This window comes from Canis aureus, chromosome 37 (genome assembly GCF_053574225.1).
Source record: "Canis aureus isolate CA01 chromosome 37, VMU_Caureus_v.1.0, whole genome shotgun sequence".
NCBI classification, from domain to species: Eukaryota; Metazoa; Chordata; class Mammalia; order Carnivora; family Canidae; genus Canis; species Canis aureus.
This window is the reverse complement of record NC_135647.1, coordinates 26,825,384-26,851,837: the sequence shown is the minus strand read 5'-3', so window position 1 is coordinate 26,851,837 and position 26,454 is coordinate 26,825,384.

Here is a 26,454-nt window from a genome sequence, read left to right as displayed (position 1 = left end):
AATCGTATTGATTTGAATCAAAAAGAATCGAATCGAATCGAATTGAATCGAAAAGAATCAAATCGAATCAAATCAAAAAGATTCGAATCCAAAGAATCGAATTGTAGAGAATCTAATCGAAACGAAAAGATTCAAATTGGAACGAATCGAATCGAAAAGAATCGAATCTAAAAGAAAAGAATCGAATCGCAAAGAATCGAATCAAAAAGAATGGAATCGAAAAGAATCGAATCGAATGAAATCGATTGAAAAGATCGAATCAAAAAAAACAAAGAGAATCAAAATTAATCCAAACGAATCGAATCGAATCGAATTGAAAAGAATCGTATCGAATCAAATCTAAAAGAATCGAATCGAATCGAATCAAAAAGAATCGAATCGAATTGAATCAAAAAGAATCGAATAGATTCGATTTGAAACAAATCGAAAATAATCAAAACGCATCGAATCACATCGAGTGGAAAAGAATCGAATCAAATCGAAAGGAATCGAATCGAATTGAATCGTAATGAAAAGAATGAAACGAATCGAATTGAATCGATTCGAAAAGAATTGAATCAAATGCAATCAAATCAAAAAGAATCGAATCGAATTGAATCGTAATGCAAAGAATCGAATCGAATCGAAACGAACCGAATCGAATCGAATCCAATCGAAAAGAATTGAATCAAATGCAATCAAATCGATAAGAATCGAATCGAATTGAATCGTAATGAAAGAATCGAATCGAAAAGAATCGAATCGAATCGAATCGAAAAGAAATGAATCAAATGCAATCAAATTGAAAGAATCGAATCGAATCGAATAGAAAAGAATCAAATCGAATTGATTGAATCGAAAAGAATCGAATCGAATCGCATCGAATCGAAAATAATTCGATCAAATTGAATAAAAATAATCGAATCAAATCGAATCGAATCGAGAATAATTGGAATTGAATTGAATCGATAATCGAATCGAATCAAATCAAGTCGAATCGAAAATAATCGAATCGAATCAAATCGATTCGAAAAAATCAAATCAGATTGCATTGAATCAAAAGTAATCGAATCGAATCGTATTGAATTGATTTGAATCGAAAAGCAAGAATTCGAAGCGAATTGAATAGAAAAGAATCAAATCGAATCAAATAAAAAACAATCGAATCCAAAGAATCGAATTGTAGTAAATCTAATCGAAACGAAAAGATTCAAATCGAAACGAATCGAATCTAAACGAAAAGATTCGAATCGAATCGAATAGAATAGAATTGAAAAGAATCGTATCGAATCAAATCTAAAAGAATCGAATGGAATCGAATAAAAAGAACCGAATTGATTCTCATCGAAAAGAATTGATTCGAATCGTATCGAATCGAATCAAATGGAATTGAAACAAAAAGAATCGAATCGAATTGATTCGAAAATATTCAAATAGATACGATTTGAAACAAATCGAAAAAAATCAAAACGAATCGAATCACATCGAGTGGAAAAGAATCGAATCAAATCGAAAAGAATCGAATCGAATTGAATCGTATTGAAAAGAATCGAATCGAAACGAATCGAATCGAATCGAAAAGAATTGAATCAAATGCAATCAAATCGAAAAGAATCGAATCGAATTGAATCGTAATGAAAAGAATCGAATAAAATCGAAAAGAATTGAATCGAATGCAATCAAATCGAAAAGAACCGAATCGAATTGAAAAGAATCAAATCGAATTGATTGAATCGAAACGAAACGAATCGAATCGAATCGAAAAGAATTGAATTAAATGCAATCAAATCGAAAAGAATCGAATCGAATTGAATCGTAATGAAAAGAATCGAATCGAATCGAAAAGAATCGAATCGATTCGAATCGAAAAGAATTGAATCAAATGCAATCAAATCGAAAAGAATCAAATCGAATCGAAAAGAATTGAATGGAATGCAATCAAATCGAAAAGAACCGAATCGAATTGAAAAGAATCAAATCGAATTGATTGAATCGAAAGGAATCGAATCGAATCGAATCGCATCGAATCGAAAGCAATTGAATTGAATGAAAAATAATCAAATCGAATCGAATCAAGAATAATTGGAATTGAATTGAATCGATCATCGAATCGAATCAAATCGAGTCGAATCGGAAATAATCTAATCGAATCAAATCGATCGAAAAGAATCGATTCAGATTGCAACAAATCAAAAGTAATCGAACTGAATCGTATTGAATTGATTGGAATCAAAAAGAATCGAATCAAATCCAGTTGAATCGAAAAGAATCAAATCGAATCAAATCAAAAAGAATCGATTCCAAGAATCGAATTGTAGAGAATCTAATCGAAACGAAAAGATTCAAATCGAAACGAATCGAATCGAAAAGAATCGAATCTAAAAGAAAAGAATCGAATCGCAAAGAATCGAATCAAAAAGAATGGAATCGCAAAGAATCGAATCGAATGAAATCGATTGAAAAGATCGAATCAAAAAAACAAAGAGAATCAAAATGAATCAAAACGAATCGAATCGAATCAAATTGAAAAGAATCGTATCGGATCAAATCTAAAAGAATCGAATCGAATCAAAAAGAATCGAATTGATTCGCAACGAAAAGAATTGAATCGAATCGTATGGAATCGAAAATAATCGAATCGAATCGAATGGGATTGAATCAAAAAGAATCGAATCGAATTGAATCGAAAAGAATCGAATAGATTCGATTTGAAACAAATCGAAAAAATCAAAACGAATCGAATCACATCGAGTGGAAAAGAATCGAATCAAATCGAAAAGAATCGAATCGAATCGAATCTAAAAGAATTGAATCAAATGCCATCATTTCGAAAAGAATCGAATCGAATTGATTCGTAATGAAAAGAATCGAATCGAATCGAAAAGAATCGAATCGATTCGAATCGAAAAGAATTGAAGCAAATGCAATCAAATCGAAAAGAATCGAATCGAATCGAATAGAAAAGAATCAAATCGAATTGATTGAATCGAAAAGAATCGAATCGAATCGCATCGAATCGAAAATAATTCGATCAAATTGAATAAAAATAATCGAATCAAATCGAATCGAATCGAGAATAATTGGAATTGAATTGAATCGATCATCGAATCGAATCAAATCAAGTCGAATCGAAAATAATCGAATCGAATCAAATCGATTCGAAAAAATCAAATGAGATTGCATTGAATCAAAAGTAATCGAATCCAATCGTATTGAATTGATTTGAATCGAAAAGAATCAATTCGAATCGAATTGAATCGAAAAGAATCAAATCGAATCAAATCAAAAACAATCGAATCCAATGAATCGAATTGTAGAAAATCTAATCGAAACGAAAAGATTCAAATCGAAACGAATCGAATCTAAACGAAAAGAATCGAATCGAACCGAATCGAAAAGAATCGAATCGAAAAGAATTGAATCGAAAAGAATCGAATCGAATCAAATCTATTGAAAAGATCGAATCAAAAAATCAAAGAGAATCGAAATGAATCGAATCGAATCGAATCGAAAAGAATCATATCGAATCAAATCTAAAAGAATCGAATCGAATCGAATAAAAAAGAATCGAATAACATTGATTCGCATCGAAAAGATTCGAATCGAATCGTATTGAATCGAAAAGAATCGAATCAAATCGAATGGAATTGAATCAAAAAGAATGGAATCGAATTGAATCGAAAAGAATCGAATAGATTCGATTTGAATCAAATCGAAAATAATCAAAACGAATCGAATCACATCGAGTGGAAAAGAATTGAATCAAATCCAAAAGACTCGAATCGAATTGAATCGTAATGAAAAGAATCGAATCGAATCGAAAAGAATTGAATGGAATGCAATCAAATCGAAAAGAACCGAATCGAATTGAAAAGAATCAAATCGAATTGATGGAATCGAAAGGAATCGAATCGAATCGAATCGCATCGAATCGAAAGCAATTGAATTGAATGAAAAATAATCAAATCGAATCGAATCAAGAATAATTGGAATTGAATTGAATCGATCATCGAATCGAATCAAATCGAGTCGAATCGGAAATAATCTAATCGAATCAAATCGATCGAAAAGAATCGATTCAGATTGCAACAAATCAAAAGTAATCGAACTGAATCGTATTGAATTGATTGGAATCAAAAAGAATCGAATCAAATCCAGTTGAATCGAAAAGAATCAAATCGAATCAAATCAAAAAGAATCGATTCCAAGAATCGAATTGTAGAGAATCTAATCGAAACGAAAAGATTCAAATCGAAACGAATCGAATCGAAAAGAATCGAATCTAAAAGAAAAGAATCGAATCGCAAAGAATCGAATCAAAAAGAATGGAATCGCAAAGAATCGAATCGAATGAAATCGATTGAAAAGATCGAATCAAAAAAACAAAGAGAATCAAAATGAATCAAAACGAATCGAATCGAATCGAATTGAAAAGAATCGTATCGGATCAAATCTAAAAGAATCGAATCGAATCAAAAAGAATCGAATTGATTCGCAACGAAAAGAATTGAATCGAATCGTATGGAATCGAAAATAATCGAATCGAATCGAATGGGATTGAATCAAAAAGAATCGAATCGATTTGAATCGAAAAGAATCGAATAGATTCGATTTGAAACAAATCGAAAAAATCAAAACGAATCGAATCACATCGAGTGGAAAAGAATAGAATCAAATCGAAAAGAATCGAATCGAATCGAATCTAAAAGAATTGAATCAAATGCCATCATTTCGAAAAGAATCGAATCGAATTGATTCGTAATGAAAAGAATCGAATCGAATCGAAAAGAATCGAATCGATTCGAATCGAAAAGAATTGAAGCAAATGCAATCAAATCGAAAAGAATCGAATCGAATCGAATAGAAAAGAATCAAATCGAATTGTTTGAATCGAAAAGAATCGAATCGAATCGCATCGAATCGAAAATAATTCGATCAAATTGAATAAAAATAATCGAATCAAATCGAATCGAATCGAGAATAATTGGAATTGAATTGAATCGATCATCGAATCGAATCAAATCAAGTCGAATCGAAAATAATCGAATCGAATCAAATCGATTCGAAAAAATCAAATGAGATTGCATTGAATCAAAAGTAATCGAATCGAATCGTATTGAATTGATTTGAATCGAAAAGAATCAATTCGAATCGAATTGAATCGAAAAGAATCAAATCGAATCAAATCAAAAACAATCGAATCCAATGAATCGAATTGTAGAAAATCTAATCGAAACGAAAAGATTCAAATCGAAACGAATCGAATCTAAACGAAAAGAATCGAATCGAACCGAATCGAAAAGAATCGAATCGAAAAGAATTGAATCGAAAAGAATCGAATCGAATCAAATCTATTGAAAAGATCGAATCAAAAAATCAAAGAGAATCGAAATGAATCGAATCGAATCGAATCGAAAAGAATCATATCGAATCAAATCTAAAAGAATCGAATCGAATCGAATCAAAAAGAATCGAATAACATTGATTCGCATCGAAAAGATTCGAATCGAATCGTATTGAATCGAAAAGAATCGAATCAAATCGAATGGAATTGAATCAAAAAGAATGGAATCGAATTGAATCGAAAAGAATCGAATAGATTCGATTTGAATCAAATCGAAAATAATCAAAACGAATCGAATCACATCGAGTGGAAAAGAATTGAATCAAATCCAAAAGACTCGAATCGAATTGAATCGTAATGAAAAGAATCGAATCGAATCGAAAAGAATTGAATGGAATGCAATCAAATCGAAAAGAACCGAATCGAATTGAAAAGAATCAAATCGAATTGATGGAATCGAAAGGAATCGAATCGAATCGAATCGCATCGAATCGAAAGCAATTGAATTGAATGAAAAATAATCAAATCGAATCGAATCAAGAATAATTGGAATTGAATTGAATCGATCATCGAATCGAATCAAATCGAGTCGAATCGGAAATAATCTAATCGAATCAAATCGATCGAAAAGAATCGATTCAGATTGCAACAAATCAAAAGTAATCGAACTGAATCGTATTGAATTGATTGGAATCAAAAAGAATCGAATCAAATCCAGTTGAATCGAAAAGAATCAAATCGAATCAAATCAAAAAGAATCGATTCCAAGAATCGAATTGTAGAGAATCTAATCGAAACGAAAAGATTCAAATCGAAACGAATCGAATCGAAAAGAATCGAATCTAAAAGAAAAGAATCGAATCGCAAAGAATCGAATCAAAAAGAATGGAATCGCAAAGAATCGAATCGAATGAAATCGATTGAAAAGATCGAATCAAAAAAACAAAGAGAATCAAAATGAATCAAAACGAATCGAATCGAATCGAATTGAAAAGAATCGTATCGGATCAAATCTAAAAGAATCGAATCGAATCAAAAAGAATCGAATTGATTCGCAACGAAAAGAATTGAATCGAATCGTATGGAATCGAAAATAATCGAATCGAATCGAATGGGATTGAATCAAAAAGAATCGAATCGAATTGAATCGAAAAGAATCGAATAGATTCGATTTGAAACAAATCGAAAAAATCAAAACGAATCGAATCACATCGAGTGGAAAAGAATCGAATCAAATCGAAAAGAATCGAATCGAATCGAATCTAAAAGAATTGAATCAAATGCCATCATTTCGAAAAGAATCGAATCGAATTGATTCGTAATGAAAAGAATCGAATCGAATCGAAAAGAATCGAATCGATTCGAATCGAAAAGAATTGAAGCAAATGCAATCAAATCGAAAAGAATCGAATCGAATCGAATAGAAAAGAATCAAATCGAATTGTTTGAATCGAAAAGAATCGAATCGAATCGCATCGAATCGAAAATAATTCGATCAAATTGAATAAAAATAATCGAATCAAATCGAATCGAATCGAGAATAATTGGAATTGAATTGAATCGATCATCGAATCGAATCAAATCAAGTCGAATCGAAAATAATCGAATCGAATCAAATCGATTCGAAAAAATCAAATGAGATTGCATTGAATCAAAAGTAATCGAATCGAATCGTATTGAATTGATTTGAATCGAAAAGAATCAATTCGAATCGAATTGAATCGAAAAGAATCAAATTGAATCAAATCAAAAACAATCGAATCCAATGAATCGAATTGTAGAAAATCTAATCGAAACGAAAAGATTCAAATCGAAACGAATCGAATCTAAACGAAAAGAATCGAATCGAATCGAATCGAAAAGAATCGAATCGAAAAGAATTGAATCGAAAAGAATCGAATCGAATCAAATCTATTGAAAAGATCGAATCAAAAAATCAAAGAGAATCGAAATGAATCGAATCGAATCGAATCGAAAAGAATCATATCGAATCAAATCTAAAAGAATCGAATCGAATCGAATCAAAAAGAATCGAATAACATTGATTCGCATCGAAAAGATTCGAATCGAATCGTATTGAATCGAAAAGAATCGAATCAAATCGAATGGAATTGAATCAAAAAGAATGGAATCGAATTGAATCGAAAAGAATCGAATAGATTCGATTTGAATCAAATCGAAAATAATCAAAACGAATCGAATCACATCGAGTGGAAAAGAATTGAATCAAATCCAAAAGACTCGAATCGAATTGAATCGTAATGAAAAGAATCGAATCGAATCGAAAAGAATTGAATGGAATGCAATCAAATCGAAAAGAACCGAATCGAATTGAAAAGAATCAAATCGAATTGATGGAATCGAAAGGAATCGAATCGAATCGAATCGCATCGAATCGAAAGCAATTGAATTGAATGAAAAATAATCAAATCGAATCGAATCAAGAATAATTGGAATTGAATTGAATCGATCATCGAATCGAATCAAATCGAGTCGAATCGGAAATAATCTAATCGAATCAAATCGATCGAAAAGAATCGATTCAGATTGCAACAAATCAAAAGTAATCGAACTGAATCGTATTGAATTGATTGGAATCAAAAAGAATCGAATCAAATCCAGTTGAATCGAAAAGAATCAAATCGAATCAAATCAAAAAGAATCGATTCCAAGAATCGAATTGTAGAGAATCTAATCGAAACGAAAAGATTCAAATCGAAACGAATCGAATCGAAAAGAATCGAATCTAAAAGAAAAGAATCGAATCGCAAAGAATCGAATCAAAAAGAATGGAATCGCAAAGAATCGAATCGAATGAAATCGATTGAAAAGATCGAATCAAAAAAACAAAGAGAATCAAAATGAATCAAAACGAATCGAATCGAATCGAATTGAAAAGAATCGTATCGGATCAAATCTAAAAGAATCGAATCGAATCAAAAAGAATCGAATTGATTCGCAACGAAAAGAATTGAATCGAATCGTATGGAATCCAAAATAATCGAATCGAATCGAATGGGATTGAATCAAAAAGAATCGAATCGAATTGAATCAAAAAGAATCGAATAGATTCGATTTGAAACAAATCGAAAAAATCAAAACGAATCGAATCACATCGAGTGGAAAAGAATCGAATCAAATCGAAAAGAATCGAATCGAATCGAATCTAAAAGAATTGGATCAAATGCCATCATTTCGAAAAGAATCGAATCGAATTGAATCGTAATGAAAAGAATCGAATCGATTCGAAAAGAATCGAATCGATTCGAATCGAAAAGAATTGAAGCAAATGCAATCAAATCGAAAAGAATCGAATCGAATCGAATAGAAAAGAATCAAATCGAATTGTTTGAATCGAAAAGAATCGAATCGAATCGCATCGAATCGAAAATAATTCGATCAAATTGAATAAAAATAATCGAATCAAATCGAATCGAATCGAGAATAATTGGAATTGAATTGAATCGATCATCGAATCGAATCAAATCAAGTCGAATCGAAAATAATCGAATCGAATCAAATCGATTCGAAAAAATCAAATGAGATTGCATTGAATCAAAAGTAATCGAATCGAATCGTATTGAATTGATTTGAATGGAAAAGAATCAATTCGAATCGAATTGAATCGAAAAGAATCAAATTGAATCAAATCAAAAACAATCGAATCCAATGAATCGAATTGTAGAAAATCTAATCGAAACGAAAAGATTCAAATCGAAACGAATCGAATCTAAACGAAAAGAATCGAATCGAATCGAATCGAAAAGAATCGAATCGAAAAGAATTGAATCGAAAAGAATCGAATCGAATCAAATCTATTGAAAAGATCGAATCAAAAAATCAAAGAGAATCGAAATGAATCGAATCGAATCGAATCGAAAAGAATCATATCGAATCAAATCTAAAAGAATCGAATCGAATCGAATCAAAAAGAATCGAATAACATTGATTCGCATCGAAAAGATTCGAATCGAATCGTATTGAATCGAAAAGAATCGAATCAAATCGAATGGAATTGAATCAAAAAGAATGGAATCGAATTGAATCGAAAAGAATCGAATAGATTCGATTTGAATCAAATCGAAAATAATCAAAACGAATCGAATCACATCGAGTGGAAAAGAATTGAATCAAATCCAAAAGACTCGAATCGAATTGAATCGTAATGAAAAGAATCGAATCGAATCGAAAAGAATTGAATGGAATGCAATCAAATCGAAAAGAACCGAATCGAATTGAAAAGAATCAAATCGAATTGATGGAATCGAAAGGAATCGAATCGAATCGAATCGCATCGAATCGAAAGCAATTGAATTGAATGAAAAATAATCAAATCGAATCGAATCAAGAATAATTGGAATTGAATTGAATCGATCATCGAATCGAATCAAATCGAGTCGAATCGGAAATAATCTAATCGAATCAAATCGATCGAAAAGAATCGATTCAGATTGCAACAAATCAAAAGTAATCGAACTGAATCGTATTGAATTGATTGGAATCAAAAAGAATCGAATCAAATCCAGTTGAATCGAAAAGAATCAAATCGAATCAAATCAAAAAGAATCGATTCCAAGAATCGAATTGTAGAGAATCTAATCGAAACGAAAAGATTCAAATCGAAACGAATCGAATCGAAAAGAATCGAATCTAAAAGAAAAGAATCGAATCGCAAAGAATCGAATCAAAAAGAATGGAATCGCAAAGAATCGAATCGAATGAAATCGATTGAAAAGATCGAATCAAAAAAACAAAGAGAATCAAAATGAATCAAAACGAATCGAATCGAATCGAATTGAAAAGAATCGTATCGGATCAAATCTAAAAGAATCGAATCGAATCAAAAAGAATCGAATTGATTCGCAACGAAAAGAATTGAATCGAATCGTATGGAATCCAAAATAATCGAATCGAATCGAATGGGATTGAATCAAAAAGAATCGAATCGAATTGAATCAAAAAGAATCGAATAGATTCGATTTGAAACAAATCGAAAAAATCAAAACGAATCGAATCACATCGAGTGGAAAAGAATCGAATCAAATCGAAAAGAATCGAATCGAATCGAATCTAAAAGAATTGGATCAAATGCCATCATTTCGAAAAGAATCGAATCGAATTGAATCGTAATGAAAAGAATCGAATCGATTCGAAAAGAATCGAATCGATTCGAATCGAAAAGAATTGAAGCAAATGCAATCAAATCGAAAAGAATCGAATCGAATCGAATAGAAAAGAATCAAATCGAATTGTTTGAATCGAAAAGAATCGAATCGAATCGCATCGAATCGAAAATAATTCGATCAAATTGAATAAAAATAATCGAATCAAATCGAATCGAATCGAGAATAATTGGAATTGAATTGAATCGATCATCGAATCGAATCAAATCAAGTCGAATCGAAAATAATCGAATCGAATCAAATCGATTCGAAAAAATCAAATGAGATTGCATTGAATCAAAAGTAATCGAATCGAATCGTATTGAATTGATTTGAATGGAAAAGAATCAATTCGAATCGAATTGAATCGAAAAGAATCAAATCGAATCAAATCAAAAACAATCGAATCCAATGAATCGAATTGTAGAAAATCTAATCGAAACGAAAAGATTCAAATCGAAACGAATCGAATCTAAACGAAAAGAATCGAATCGAATCGAATCGAAAAGAATCGAATCGAAAAGAATTGAATCGAAAAGAATCGAATCGAATCAAATCTATTGAAAAGATCGAATCAAAAAATCAAAGAGAATCGAAATGAATCGAATCGAATCGAATCGAAAAGAATCATATCGAATCAAATCTAAAAGAATCGAATCGAATCGAATCAAAAAGAATCGAATAACATTGATTCGCATCGAAAAGATTCGAATCGAATCGTATTGAATCGAAAAGAATCGAATCAAATCGAATGGAATTGAATCAAAAAGAATGGAATCGAATTGAATCGAAAAGAATCGAATAGATTCGATTTGAATCAAATCGAAAATAATCAAAACGAATCGAATCACATCGAGTGGAAAAGAATTGAATCAAATCCAAAAGACTCGAATCGAATTGAATCGTAATGAAAAGAATCGAATCGAATCGAAAAGAATTGAATGGAATGCAATCAAATCGAAAAGAACCGAATCGAATTGAAAAGAATCAAATCGAATTGATGGAATCGAAAGGAATCGAATCGAATCGAATCGCATCGAATCGAAAGCAATTGAATTGAATGAAAAATAATCAAATCGAATCGAATCAAGAATAATTGGAATTGAATTGAATCGATCATCGAATCGAATCTAATCGAGTCGAATCGGAAATAATCTAATCGAATCAAATCGATCGAAAAGAATCGATTCAGATTGCAACAAATCAAAAGTAATCGAACTGAATCGTATTGAATTGATTGGAATCAAAAAGAATCGAATCAAATCCAGTTGAATCGAAAAGAATCAAATCGAATCAAATCAAAAAGAATCGATTCCAAGAATCGAATTGTAGAGAATCTAATCGAAACGAAAAGATTCAAATCGAAACGAATCGAATCGAAAAGAATCGAATCTAAAAGAAAAGAATCGAATCGCAAAGAATCGAATCAAAAAGAATGGAATCGCAAAGAATCGAATCGAATGAAATCGATTGAAAAGATCGAATCAAAAAAACAAAGAGAATCAAAATGAATCAAAACGAATCGAATCGAATCGAATTGAAAAGAATCGTATCGGATCAAATCTAAAAGAATCGAATCGAATCAAAAAGAATCGAATTGATTCGCAACGAAAAGAATTGAATCGAATCGTATGGAATCGAAAATAATCGAATCGAATCGAATGGGATTGAATCAAAAAGAATCGAATCGAATTGAATCGAAAAGAATCGAATAGATTCGATTTGAAACAAATCAAAAAATCAAAACGAATCGAATCCCATCGAGTGGAAAAGAATCGAATCAAATCGAAAAGAATCGAATCGAATCGAATCTAAAAGAATTGAATCAAATGCCATCATTTCGAAAAGAAACGAATCGAATTGAATCGTAATGAAAAGAATCGAATCGAATCGAAAAGAATCGAATCGATTCGAATCGAAAAGAATTGAATCAAATGCAATCAAATCGAAAAGAATCAAATCGAATCGAAAAGCATTGAATGGAATGCAATCAAATCGAAAAGAACCGAATCGAATTGAAAAGAATCAAATCGAATTGATTGAATCGAAAGGAATCGAATCGAATCGAATCGCATCGAATCGAAAGCAATTGAATTGAATGAAAAATAATCAAATCGAATCGAATCAAGAATAATTGGAATTGAATTGAATCGATCATCGAATCGAATCAAATCGAGTCGAATCGGAAATAATCTAATCGAATCAAATCGATCGAAAAGAATCGATTCAGATTGCAACAAATCAAAAGTAATCGAACTGAATCGTTTTGAATTGATTGGAATCAAAAAGAATCGAATCAAATCCAGTTGAATCGAAAAGAATCAAATCGAATCAAATCAAAAAGAATCGATTCCAAGAATCGAATTGTAGAGAATCTAATCGAAACGAAAAGATTCAAATCGAAACGAATCGAATCGAAAAGAATCGAATCTAAAAGAATAGAATCGAATCGCAAAGAATCTAATCAGAAAGAATGAAATCGCAAAGAATCGAATCGAATGAAATCGATTGAAAAGATCGAATCAAAAAAACAAAGAGAATCAAAATGAATCAAAACGAATCGAATCGAATCGAATTGAAAAAAATCGTATCGAATCAAATCTAAAAGAATCGAATCGAATCGAATCAAAAAGAATCGAATTGATTCGCATCGAAAAGAATTGAATCGAATCGTATAGAATCGAAAATAATCGAATCGAATCGAATGGAATTGAATCAAAAAGAATGGAATCGAATTGAATCGAAAAGAATCGAATAGATTCGATTTGAAACAAATCGAAAAAAATCAGAACGAAGAGAATCACATCGAGTGGAAAAGAATCGAATCAAATCGAAAAGAATCGAATCGAATTGAATCGTAATGAAAAGAATCGAATCGAAAAGAATTGAATCGAATGCAATCAAATCGAAAAGAACCGAATCGAATTGAAAAGAATCAAATCGAATCGAATCGAATCGAAACGAAACGAATCGAATCGAATCGAAAAGAATTGAATTAAATGCAATCAAATCGAAAAGAATCGAATCGAATTGAATCGTAATGAAAAGAATCGAATCGAAAAGAATCGAATCGATTCGAATCGAAAAGAATTGAATCAAATGCAATCAAATCGAAAAGAATCAAATCGAATCGAAAAGAATTGAATGGAATGCAATCAAATCGAAAAGAACCGAATCGAATTGAAAAGAATCAAATCGAATTGATTGAATCGAAAGGAATCGAATCGAATCGAATCGCATCGAATCGAAAGCAATTGAATTGAATGAAACATAATCAAATCGAATCGAATCAAGAATAATTGGAATTGAATTGAATCAATCATCGAATCGAATCAAATCGAGTTGAATCGAAAAGAATCAAATCGAATCAAATCAAAAAGAATCGAATCCAAGAATCGAATTGTAGAGAATCTAATTGAAATGAAAAGATTCAAATCGAAACGAATCGAATCGAAAAGAATCGAATCTAAAAGAAAAGAATCGAATCGCAAAGAATCGAATCAAAAAGAATGGAATCGCAAAGAATCGAATCGAATGAAATCGATTGAAAAGATCGAATCAAAAAAACAAAGAGAATCAAAATGAATCAAAACGAATCGAATCGAATCGAATTGAAAAGAATCGTATCGAATCAAATCTAAAAGAATCGAATCGAATCGAATCAAAAAGAATCGAATTGATTCGCATCGAAAAGAATTGAATCGAATCGTATCGAAAATAATCGAATCGAATCGAATGGAATTGAATCAAAAAGAATCGAATCGAATTGAATCGAAAAGAATCGAATAGATTCGATTTCAAACAAATCGAAAAAAATCAAAACGAATCGAATCCCATCGAGTGGAAAAGAATCGAATCAAATCGAAAATAATCGAATCGAATTGAATCGTAATGAAAAGAATCGAATCGAATCGAAACGAATCGAATCGATTCGAATCCAAAAGAATTGAAGCAAATGCAATCAAATCGAAAAGAATCGAATCGAATCGAATAGAAAAGAATCAAATCGAATTGATTGAATCGAAAAGAATCGAATCGTATCGCATCGAATCGAAAATAATTCGATCAAATTGAATAAAAATAATCGAATCAAATCGAATCGAATCGAGAATAATTGGAATTGAATTGAATCGATCATCGAATCGAATCAAATCAAGTCGAATCGAAAATAATCGAATCGAATCAAATCGATTCGAAAAAATCAAATGAGATTGCATTGAATCAAAAGTAATCGAATCGAATCGTATTGAATTGATTTGAATGGAAAAGAATCAATTCGAATCGAATTGAATCGAAAAGAATCAAATCGAATCAAATCAAAAACAATCGAATCCAATGAATCGAATTGTAGAAAATCTAATCGAAACGAAAAGATTCAAATCGAAACGAATCGAATCTAAACGAAAAGAATCGAATCGAATCGAATCGAAAAGAATCGAATCGAAAAGAATTGAATCGAAAAGAATCGAATCGAATCAAATCAATTGAAAAGATCGAATCAAAAAATCAAAGAGAATCGAAATGAATCGAATCGAATCGAATCGAAAAGAATCATATCGAATCAAATCTAAAAGAATCGAATCGAATCGAATCAAAAAGAATCGAATAACATTGATTCGCATCGAAAAGATTCGAACCGAATCGTATTGAATCGAAAAGAATCGAATCAAATCGAATGGAATTGAATCAAAAAGAATGGAATCGAATTGAATCGAAAAGAATCGAATAGATTCGATTTGAATCAAATCGAAAATAATCAAAACGAATCGAATCACATCGAGTGGAAAAGAATTGAATCAAATCCAAAAGACTCGAATCGAATTGAATCGTAATGAAAAGAATCGAATCGAATCGAAAAGAATTGAATGGAATGCAATCAAATCGAAAAGAACCGAATCGAATTGAAAAGAATCAAATCGAATTGATGGAATCGAAAGGAATCGAATCGAATCGAATCGCATCGAATCGAAAGCAATTGAATTGAATGAAAAATAATCAAATCGAATCGAATCAAGAATAATTGGAATTGAATTGAATCGATCATCGAATCGAATCAAATCGAGTCGAATCGGAAATAATCTAATCGAATCAAATCGATCGAAAAGAATCGATTCAGATTGCAACAAATCAAAAGTAATCGAACTGAATCGTATTGAATTGATTGGAATCAAAAAGAATCGAATCAAATCCAGTTGAATCGAAAAGAATCAAATCGAATCAAATCAAAAAGAATCGATTCCAAGAATCGAATTGTAGAGAATCTAATCGAAACGAAAAGATTCAAATCGAAACGAATCGAATCGAAAAGAATCGAATCTAAAAGAAAAGAATCGAATCGCAAAGAATCGAATCAAAAAGAATGGAATCGCAAAGAATCGAATCGAATGAAATCGATTGAAAAGATCGAATCAAAAAAACAAAGAGAATCAAAATGAATCAAAACGAATCGAATCGAATCGAATTGAAAAGAATCGTATCGGATCAAATCTAAAAGAATCGAATCGAATCAAAAAGAATCGAATTGATTCGCAACGAAAAGAATTGAATCGAATCGTATGGAATCGAAAATAATCGAATCGAATCGAATGGGATTGAATCAAAAAGAATCGAATCGAATTGAATCGAAAAGAATCGAATAGATTCGATTTGAAACAAATCGAAAAAATCAAAACGAATCGAATCACATCGAGTGGAAAAGAATCGAATCAAATCGAAAAGAATCGAATCGAATTGAATCGTAATGAAAAGAATCGAATGGAATCCAAACGAATCGAATCGAATCGAATCGAAAAGAATTGAATCAAATGCCATCAAATCGAAAAGAATCGAATCGAATTGAATCGTAATGAAAAGAATCGAATCGAATCGAAAAGAATCGAATCGATTCGAATCGAAAAGAATTGAATCAAATGCAATCAAATCGAAAAGAATCGAATCGAATCGAATAGAAAAAAATCAAATCGAATTGATTGAATCGAAAGGAATCGAATCGAATCGAATCGCATCGAATCGAAAGCAATTGAATTGAATGAAAAATAATCAAATCGAATCGAATCAAGAATAATTGGAATTGAATTGAATCGATCATCGAATCGAATCAAATCGAGTCGAATCGGAAATAATCTAATCGAATCAAATCGATCGAAAAGAATCGATTCAGATTGCAACAAATCAAAAGTAATCGAACTGAATCGTTTTGAATTGATTGGAATCAAAAAGAATCGAATCAAATCCAGTTGAATCGAAAAGAATCAAATCGAATCAAATCAAAAAGAATCGATTCCAAGAATCGAATTGTAGAGAATCTAATCGAAACGAAAAGATTCAAATCGAAACGAATCGAATCGAAAAGAATCGAATCTAAAAGAAAAGAATCGAATCGCAAAGAATCGAATCAGAAAGAATGAAATCGCAAAGAATCGAATCGAATGAAATCGATTGAAAAGATCGAATCAAAAAAACAAAGAGAATCAAAATGAATCAAAACGAATCGAATCGAATCGAATTGAAAAAAATCGTATCGAATCAAATCTAAAAGAATCGAATCGAATCAAATCAAACAGAATCGAATTGATTCGCATCGAAAAGAATTGAATCGAATCGTATAGAATCGAAAATAATCGAATCGAATCGAATGGAATTGAATCAAAAAGAATGGAATCGAATTGAATCGAAAAGAATCGAATAGATTCGATTTGAAACAAATCGAAAAAAATCAAAACGAAGAGAATCACATCGAGTGGAAAAGAATGGAATCAAATCGAAAAGAATCGAATCGAATTGAATCGTAATGAAAAGAATCGAATCGAAAAGAATTGAATCGAATGCAATCAAATCGAAAAGAACCGAATCGAATTGAAAAGAATCAAATCGAATCGAATCGAATCGAAACGAAACGAATCGAATCGAATCGAAAAGAATTGAATTAAATGCAATCAAATCGAAAAGAATCGAATCGAATTGAATCGTAATGAAAAGAATCGAATCGAATCGAAAAGAATCGAATCGATTCGAATCGAAAAGAATTGAATCAAATGCAATCAAATCGAAAAGAATCAAATCGAATCGAAAAGAATTGAATGGAATGCAATCAAATCGAAAAGAACCGAATCGAATTGAAAAGAATCAAATCGAATTGATTGAATCGAAAGGAATCGAATCGAATCGAATCGCACCGAATCGAAAGCAATTGAATTGAATGAAACATAATCAAATCGAATCGAGTCAAGAATAATTGGAATTGAATTGAATCAATCATCGAATCGAATCAAATCGAGTTGAATCGAAAAGAATCAAATCGAATCAAATCAAAAAGAATCGAATCCAAGAATCGAATTGTAGAGAATCTAATTGAAACGAAAAGATTCAAATCGAAACGAATCGAATAGAAAAGAATCGAATCTAAAAGAAAAGAATCGAATCGCAAAGAATCGAATCAAAAAGAATGGAATCGCAAAGAATCGAATCGAATGAAATCGATTGAAAAGATCGAATCAAAAAAACAAAGAGAATCAAAATGAATCAAAACGAATCGAATCGAATCGAATTGAAAAGAATCGTATCGAATCAAATCTAAAAGAATCGAATCGAATCGAATCAAAAAGAATCGAATTGATTCGCATCGAAAAGAATTGAATCGAATCGTATCGAATCGAAAATAATCGAATCGAATCGAATGGAATTGAATCAAAAAGAATCGAATCGAATTGAATCGAAAAGAATCGAATAGATTCGATTTCAAACAAATCGAAAAAAATCAAAACGAATCGAATCCCATCGAGTGGAAAAGAATCGAATCAAATCGAAAATAATCGAATCGAATTGAATCGTAATGAAAAGAATCGAATCGAATCGAAACGAATCGAATCGATTCGAATCGAAACGAATCGAATCGATTCGAATCGAAAAGAATTGAAGCAAATGCAATCAAATCGAAAAGAATCGAATCGAATCGAATAGAAAAGAATCAAATCGAATTGATTGAATCGAAAAGAATCGAATCGAATCGCATCGAATCGAAAATAATTCGATCAAATTGAATAAAAATAATCGAATCAAATCGAATCGAATCGAGAATAATTGGAATTGAATTGAATCGATCATCGAATCGAATCAAATCATGTCGAATCGAAAATAATCGAATCGAATCAAATCGATTCGAAAAAATCAAATGAGATTGCATTGAATCAAAAGTAATCGAATCGAATCGTATTGAATTGATTTGAATGGAAAAGAATCAATTCGAATCGAATTGAATCGAAAAGAATCAAATCGAATCAAATCAAAAACAATCGAATCCAATGAATCGAATTGTAGAAAATCTAATCGAAACGAAAAGATTCAAATCGAAACGAATCGAATCTAAACGAAAAGAATCGAATCGAATCGAATCGAAAAGAATCGAATCGAAAAGAATTGAATCGAAAAGAATCGAATCGAATCAAATCAATTGAAAAGATCGAATCAAAAAATCAAAGAGAATCGAAATGAATCGAATCGAATCGAATCGAAAAGAATCATATCGAATCAAATCTAAAAGAATCGAATCGAATCGAATCAAAAAGAATCGAATAACATTGATTCGCATCGAAAAGATTCGAATCGAATCGTATTGAATCGAAAAGAATCGAATCAAATCGAATGGAATTGAATCAAAAAGAATGGAATCGAATTGAATCGAAAAGAATCGAATAGATTCGATTTGAATCCAATCGAAAATAATCAAAACGAATCGAATCACATCGAGTGGAAAAGAATTGAATCAAATCCAAAAGACTCGAATCGAATTGAATCGTAATGAAAAGAATCGAATCGAATCGAAAAGAATTGAATGGAATGCAATCAAATCGAAAAGAACCGAATCGAATTGAAAAGAATCAAATCGAATTGATTGAATCGAAAGGAATCGAATCGAATCGAATCGCATCGAATCGAAAGCAATTGAATTGAATGAAAAATAATCAAATCGAATCGAATCAAGAATAATTGGAATTGAATTGAATCGATCATCGAATCGAATCAAATCGAGTCGAATCGGAAATAATCTAATCGAATCAAATCGATCGAAAAGAATCGATTCAGATTGCAACAAATCAAAAGTAATCGAACTGAATCGTATTGAATTGATTGGAATCAAAAAGAATCGAATCAAATCCAGTTGAATCGAAAAGAATCAAATCGAATCAAATCAAAAAGAATCGATTCCAAGAATCGAATTGTAGAGAATCTAATCGAAACGAAAAGATTCAAATCGAAACGAATCGAATCGAAAAGAATCGAATCTAAAAGAAAAGAATCGAATCGCAAAGAATCGAATCAAAAAGAATGGAATCGCAAAGAATCGAATCGAATGAAATCGATTGAAAAGATCGAATCAAAAAAACAAAGAGAATCAAAATGAATCAAAACGAATCGAATCGAATCGAATTGAAAAGAATCGTATCGGATCAAATCTAAAAGAATCGAATCGAATCAAAAAGAATCGAATTGATTCGCAACGAAAAGAATTGAATCGAATCGTATGGAATCGAAAATAATCGAATCGAATCGAATGGGATTGAATCAAAAAGAATCGAATCGAATTGAATCGAAAAGAATCGAATAGATTCGATTTGAAACAAATCGAAAAAATCAAAACGAATCGAATCACATCGAGTGGAAAAGAATCGAATCAAATCGAAAAGAATCGAATCGAATCGAATCTAAAAGAATTGGATCAAATGCCATCATTTCGAAAAGAATCGAATCGAATTGAATCGTAATGAAAAGAATCGAATCGATTCGAAAAGAATCGAATCGATTCGAATCGCAAAGAATTGAAGCAAATGCAATCAAATCGAAAAGAATCGAATCGATTCGAATAGAAAAGAATCAAATCGAATTGATTGAATCGAAAAGAATCGAATCGAATCGCATCGAATCGAAAATAATTCGATCAAATTGAACAAAAATAATCGAATCAAATCGAATCGAATCGAGAATAATTGGAATTGAATTGAATCGATCATCGAATCGAATCAAATCAAGTCGAATCGAAAATAATCGAATCGAATCAAATCGATTCGAAAAAATCAAATGAGATTGCATTGAATCAAAAGTAATCGAATCGAATCGTATTGAATTGATTTGAATGGAAAAGAATCAATTCGAATCGAATTGAATCGAAAAGAATCAAATCGAATCAAATCAAAAACAATCGAATCCAATGAATCGAATTGTAGAAAATCTAATCGAAACGAAAAGATTCAAATCGAAACGAATCGAATCTAAACGAAAAGAATCGAATCGAATCGAATCGAAAAGAATCGAATCGAAAAGAATTGAATCGAAAAGAATCGAATCGAATCAAATCAATTGAAAAGATCGAATCAAAAAATCAAAGAGAATCGAAATGAATCGAATCGAATCGAATCGAAAAGAATCATATCGAATCAAATCTAAAAGAATCGAATCGAATCGAATCAAAAAGAATCGAATAACATTGATTCGCATCGAAAAGATTCGAATCGAATCGTATTGAATCGAAAAGAATCGAATCAAATCGAATGGAATTGAATCAAAAAGAATGGAATCGAATTGAATCGAAAAGAATCGAATAGATTCGATTTGAATCAAATCGAAAATAATCAAAACGAATCGAATCACATCGAGTGGAAAAGAATTGAATCAAATCCAAAAGACTCGAATCGAATTGAATCGTAATGAAAAGAATCGAATCGAATCGAAAAGAATTGAATGGAATGCAATCAAATCGAAAAGAACCGAATCGAATTGAAAAGAATCAAATCGAATTGATGGAATCGAAAGGAATCGAATCGAATCGAATCGCATCGAATCGAAAGCAATTGAATTGAATGAAAAATAATCAAATCGAATCGAATCAAGAATAATTGGAATTGAATTGAATCGATCATCGAATCGAATCAAATCGAGTCGAATCGGAAATAATCTAATCGAATCAAATCGATCGAAAAGAATCGATTCAGATTGCAACAAATCAAAAGTAATCGAACTGAATCGTATTGAATTGATTGGAATCAAAAAGAATCGAATCAAATCCAGTTGAATCGAAAAGAATCAAATCGAATCAAATCAAAAAGAATCGATTCCAAGAATCGAATTGTAGAGAATCTAATCGAAACGAAAAGATTCAAATCGAAACGAATCGAATCGAAAAGAATCGAATCTAAAAGAAAAGAATCGAATCGCAAAGAATCGAATCAAAAAGAATGGAATCGCAAAGAATCGAATCGAATGAAATCGATTGAAAAGATCGAATCAAAAAAACAAAGAGAATCAAAATGAATCAAAACGAATCGAATCGAATCGAATTGAAAAGAATCGTATCGGATCAAATCTAAAAGAATCGAATCGAATCAAAAAGAATCGAATTGATTCGCAACGAAAAGAATTGAATCGAATCGTATGGAATCGAAAATAATCGAATCGAATCGAATGGGATTGAATCAAAAAGAATCGAATCGAATTGAATCGAAAAGAATCGAATAGATTCGATTTGAAACAAATCGAAAAAATCAAAACGAATCGAATCACATCGAGTGGAAAAGAATCGAATCAAATCGAAAAGAATCGAATCGAATCGAATCTAAAAGAATTGGATCAAATGCCATCATTTCGAAAAGAATCGAATCGAATTGAATCGTAATGAAAAGAATCGAATCGATTCGAAAAGAATCGAATCGATTCGAATCGAAAAGAATTGAAGCAAATGCAATCAAATCGAAAAGAATCGAATCGAATCGAATAGAAAAGAATCAAATCGAATTGATTGAATCGAAAAGAATCGAATCGAATCGCATCGAATCGAAAATAATTCGATCAAATTGAACAAAAATAATCGAATCAAATCGAATCGAATCGAGAATAATTGGAATTGAATTGAATCGATCATCGAATCGAATCAAATCAAGTCGAATCGAAAATAATCGAATCGAATCAAATCGATTCGAAAAAATCAAATGAGATTGCATTGAATCAAAAGTAATCGAATCGAATCGTATTGAATTGATTTGAATGGAAAAGAATCAATTCGAATCGAATTGAATCGAAAAGAATCAAATCGAATCAAATCAAAAACAATCGAATCCAATGAATCGAATTGTAGAAAATCTAATCGAAACGAAAAGATTCAAATCGAAACGAATCGAATCTAAACGAAAAGAATCGAATCGAATCGAATCGAAAAGAATCGAATCGAAAAGAATTGAATCGAAAAGAATCGAATCGAATCAAATCTATTGAAAAGATCGAATCAAAAAATCAAAGAGAATCGAAATGAATTGAATCGAATCGAATCGAAAAGAATCATATCGAATCAAATCTAAAAGAATCGAATCGAATCGAATCAAAAAGAATCGAATAACATTGATTCGCATCGAAAAGATTCGAATCGAATCGTATTGAATCGAAAAGAATCGAATCAAATCGAATGGAATTGAATCAAAAAGAATGGAATCGAATTGAATCGAAAAGAATCGAATAGATTCGATTTGAATCAAATCGAAAATAATCAAAACGAATCGAATCACATCGAGTGGAAAAGAATTGAATCAAATCCAAAAGACTCGAATCGAATTGAATCGTAATGAAAAGAATCGAATCGAATCGAAAAGAATTGAATGGAATGCAATCAAATCGAAAAGAACCGAATCGAATTGAAAAGAATCAAATCGAATTGATGGAATCGAAAGGAATCGAATCGAATCGAATCGCATCGAATCGAAAGCAATTGAATTGAATGAAAAATAATCAAATCGAATCGAATCAAGAATAATTGGAATTGAATTGAATCGATCATCGAATCGAATCAAATCGAGTCGAATCGGAAATAATCTAATCGAATCAAATCGATCGAAAAGAATCGATTCAGATTGCAACAAATCAAAAGTAATCGAACTGAATCGTATTGAATTGATTGGAATCAAAAAGAATCGAATCAAATCCAGTTGAATCGAAAAGAATCAAATCGAATCAAATCAAAAAGAATCGATTCCAAGAATCGAATTGTAGAGAATCTAATCGAAACGAAAAGATTCAAATCGAAACGAATCGAATCGAAAAGAATCGAATCTAAAAGAAAAGAATCGAATCGCAAAGAATCGAATCAAAAAGAATGGAATCGCAAAGAATCGAATCGAATGAAATCGATTGAAAAGATCGAATCAAAAAAACAAAGAGAATCAAAATGAATCAAAACGAATCGAATCGAATCGAATTGAAAAGAATCGTATCGGATCAAATCTAAAAGAATCGAATCGAATCAAAAAGAATCGAATTGATTCGCAACGAAAAGAATTGAATCGAATCGTATGGAATCGAAAATAATCGAATCGAATCGAATGGGATTGAATCAAAAAGAATCGAATCGAATTGAATCGAAAAGAATCGAATAGATTCGATTTGAAACAAATCGAAAAAATCAAAACGAATCGAATCACATCGAGTGGAAAAGAATCGAATCAAATCGAAAAGAATCGAATCGAATCGAATCTAAAAGAATTGGATCAAATGCCATCATTTCGAAAAGAATCGAATCGAATTGAATCGTAATGAAAAGAATCGAATCGATTCGAAAAGAATCGAATCGATTCGAATCGAAAAGAATTGAAGCAAATGCAATCAAATCGAAAAGAATCGAATCGAATCGAATAGAAAAGAATCAAATCGAATTGATTGAATCGAAAAGAATCGAATCGAATCGCATCGAATCGAAAATAATTCGATCAAATTGAACAAAAATAATCGAATCAAATCGAATCGAATCGAGAATAATTGGAATTGAATTGAATCGATCATCGAATCGAATCAAATCAAGTCGAATCGAAAATAATCGAATCGAATCAAATCGATTCGAAAAAATCAAATGAGATTGCATTGAATCAAAAGTAATCGAATCGAATCGTATTGAATTGATTTGAATGGAAAAGAATCAATTCGAATCGAATTGAATCGAAAAGAATCAAATCGAATCAAATCAAAAACAATCGAATCCAATGAATTGAATTGTAGAAAATCTAATCGAAACGAAAAGATTCAAATCGAAACGAATCGAATCTAAACGAAAAGAATCGAATCGAATCGAATCGAAAAGAATCGAATCGAAAAGAATTGAATCGAAAAGAATCGAATCGAATCAAATCTATTGAAAAGATCGAATCAAAAAATCAAAGAGAATCGAAATGAATTGAATCGAATCGAATCGAAAAGAATCATATCGAATCAAATCTAAAAGAATCGAATCGAATCGAATCAAAAAGAATCGAATAACATTGATTCGCATCGAAAAGATTCGAATCGAATCGTATTGAATCGAAAAGAATCGAATCAAATCGAATGGAATTGAATCAAAAAGAATGGAATCGAATTGAATCGAAAAGAATCGAATAGATTCGATTTGAATCAAATCGAAAATAATCAAAACGAATCGAATCACATCGAGTGGAAAAGAATTGAATCAAATCCAAAAGACTCGAATCGAATTGAATCGTAATGAAAAGAATCGAATCGAATCGAAAAGAATTGAATGGAATGCAATCAAATCGAAAAGAACCGAATCGAATTGAAAAGAATCAAATCGAATTGATGGAATCGAAAGGAATCGAATCGAATCGAATCGCATCGAATCGAAAGCAATTGAATTGAATGAAAAATAATCAAATCGAATCGAATCAAGAATAATTGGAATTGAATTGAATCGATCATCGAATCGAATCAAATCGAGTCGAATCGGAAATAATCTAATCGAATCAAATCGATCGAAAAGAATCGATTCAGATTGCAACAAATCAAAAGTAATCGAACTGAATCGTATTGAATTGATTGGAATCAAAAAGAATCGAATCAAATCCAGTTGAATCGAAAAGAATCAAATCGAATCAAATCAAAAAGAATCGATTCCAAGAATCGAATTGTAGAGAATCTAATCGAAACGAAAAGATTCAAATCGAAACGAATCGAATCGAAAAGAATCGAATCTAAAAGAAAAGAATCGAATCGCAAAGAATCGAATCAAAAAGAATGGAATCGCAAAGAATCGAATCGAATGAAATCGATTGAAAAGATCGAATCAAAAAAACAAAGAGAATCAAAATGAATCAAAACGAATCGAATCGAATCGAATTGAAAAGAATCGTATCGGATCAAATCTAAAAGAATCGAATCGAATCAAAAAGAATCGAATTGATTCGCAACGAAAAGAATTGAATCGAATCGTATGGAATCGAAAATAATCGAATCGAATCGAATGGGATTGAATCAAAAAGAATCGAATCGAATTGAATCGAAAAGAATCGAATAGATTCGATTTGAAACAAATCGAAAAAATCAAAACGAATCGAATCACATCGAGTGGAAAAGAATCGAATCAAATCGAAAAGAATCGAATCGAATCGAATCTAAAAGAATTGGATCAAATGCCATCATTTCGAAAAGAATCGAATCGAATTGAATCGTAATGAAAAGAATCGAATCGATTCGAAAAGAATCGAATCGATTCGAATCGAAAAGAATTGAAGCAAATGCAATCAAATCGAAAAGAATCGAATCGAATCGAATAGAAAAGAATCAAATCGAATTGTTTGAATCGAAAAGAATCGAATCGAATCGCATCGAATCGAAAATAATTCGATCAAATTGAATAAAAATAATCGAATCAAATCGAATCGAATCGAGAATAATTGGAATTGAATTGAATCGATCATCGAATCGAATCAAATCAAGTCGAATCGAAAATAATCGAATCGAATCAAATCGATTCGAAAAAATCAAATGAGATTGCATTGAATCAAAAGTAATCGAATCAAATCGTATTGAATTGATTTGAATGGAAAAGAATCAATTCGAATCGAATTGAATCGAAAAGAATCAAATCGAATCAAATCAAAAACAATCGAATCCAATGAATCGAATTGTAGAAAATCTAATCGAAACGAAAAGATTCAAATCGAAACG